Source organism: Otolemur garnettii, unplaced genomic scaffold, assembly GCF_000181295.1.
Source record: "Otolemur garnettii isolate 467f Iridium unplaced genomic scaffold, OtoGar3 scaffold00179, whole genome shotgun sequence".
Lineage (NCBI taxonomy): Eukaryota > Metazoa > Chordata > Mammalia > Primates > Galagidae > Otolemur > Otolemur garnettii.
The window spans coordinates 1,055,420-1,057,478 of record NW_003852574.1 but is presented as its reverse complement, the minus strand read 5'-3'; the positions used below and the strand labels follow the sequence as shown (position 1 = coordinate 1,057,478).

General features: G+C 40.5%; 1 protein-coding gene across 1 annotated transcript in view; it reads left to right on the top strand.

Annotated features, from left to right (window-relative positions):
* The window catches only part of PRKAR2A (protein kinase cAMP-dependent type II regulatory subunit alpha), a 104,182-nt gene that overhangs the window by 31,628 nt on the left and 70,495 nt on the right, over positions 1–2,059 (top strand). The window lies entirely within an intron of this gene.

Here is a 2,059-nt window from a genome sequence, read left to right as displayed (position 1 = left end):
GGGCTGGATTCAAACCCACCACCTTAGGTGTATGTGGCTGGCGCCTTAGCCACTTGAGCCACAGGCGTCGAGCCCCACCTTTTTTTTTAAAGACAGTTTCACTAGAGTGCAGTGAGTTGTAGCTCATTGCAACCTTAAACTCTAGAGCTCAAGTGAATCTCTTGCCTCAGCCTCTTGAGTAGCTGGGACTACAGGCATGTACCTTGGCTAATTTTTTTCTTTTGTAGAGATGGGGGTCTTGCTCTTTAATTTAAATGTAAATTAAAAGACCACAAACTTGTAAACTTAAGCAGTCCTCCTACGTTGTCCCCCCAGAGTGCTAGGATTACAGATGTGAGCCATTGTGCCAGGCCTCTATTCTGCTTTTGAGATTTACAATACTGTACTCTTATATTGATCCCCAAACACAAGGCTTTTATTAATAACCCTACCCCACATCATCTGCCTCTGTACATAGCTATGGCTGCTAGCATCCTATCAGTATAGCTTTGTACCTGCTATTTGTGTGCCAATTCAGTGTATCTTCCTTAGTGTTGTCCTGCCATAGTTGTGCTTGGATTATGTTTTCCAGGGTTTTGTGCCATGTCCTGCTACATTTATAGTGAGGATTATATTATCTTGTCCATCACATGTTTGAATTTACAGTTTTGGGGGTTTTTTGGCCATGGCTGGGTTTGAACCCACTACCTCTGGTATACAGAACTGGCGCCCTATTCCTTGAGCCACAGGTGCCGCCTACGTGTTTGAATTTAAATTAGGAGAGGTCTTTGGAAATGTTCAATTTGTTCAGCATGCTCTTAATGTTATACACCACATATAATTTGTTGCCTATTTAGAGTACTGTTTTGATTTTCAGGTTGTGTCACTATTTAAGGAGTACATTTCATCAGGAATGATGAGTTTTAGTTTCTACAGAGAACTAATTTGTTAATGTTTTTGAGCCATATGTTTTCCAATCAGGTAAGCTATTAGGTCTTCTGAATGCTTATCAGTATTTGATTTTAATAGAAAAAGGAGAGCATTTTAGGCATTATTTCCTGATGGAAGAGTTTCTTATACTTGTTATCCAACTGACTGTCCTCTTAGAGGTTGATATACTTGTTTATGACTTCTCTAAGCAGTAGTGAAATTGGAATAAAATAGTCTTTTTTGCTATGGACATTGTCATGCTCTGTGTGCTTTGGCATTGCAGTTATTTATTCTGCCTTTGTAAAAGCTTATAAGATGAGCACTAATTAAAAATTGAGTAACACAAGTTTATCCGACAGCATATTTTTACTCATTTGTTTACCTTTTCATCCATTTGTTTATATATTCATGCTGAATATCTGATAATCTCTTCCATTTGGGAACATTTTCCACTGCAGTGGAATGTTTTCAATGTACCTTTGAACGTTTTCAATGTACCTTTGTATCGATTTAGCAGTATCAGATAATGCTTTAGAGATTTAAAAAATCGTTTTTGTCTTTTTTTGCACGATATATTAAAATAGTGATTTAAAATTTTTTTTTTTTTTGAGACAGAGCCTCAGGCCGTTGCCCTGGGTAGAGTGCAGTGGCATCACAGCTCACAGCAACCTCCAACTCTTGGGCTTAAGTGATTCTCTTGCCTTAGCCTCCCAAGTAGCTGGGACTACAGACACCCCGCCACATCGTCTGGCTAGTTTTTGGTTGTTGTTTTCAGTGTTGTTTGGCAGGCCAGACTGGATTGGAACCCACCAGCTCTAGTGGATGTGACTGGCGCCTTAGCAGCTTGAGCTACAGGTGCCCAGCTGATGGGTTTCTTTTTCTTTTTGAGTTGTGAGCAGTAATGAGCCCTCTAGCACACCAATTGGGTATCAAAACCCCAAATATATTGCCTAACACTTTTCTTGGGCTTGTCTTGACTTATCAAATGGTACTCCTTGACGGCTTGATTATCCCTCACCTGCATTTCCAGCTACCCTGGGCTTTTTTACACTCCCTAACCCCCACCAAACTTTCTTGCCTTTGGGGCTTTCCTCAGACTATTTTGTCTGTGTTGAGGTGCTTTCCATTCCCTGGCTTATGAGGGCCTGGC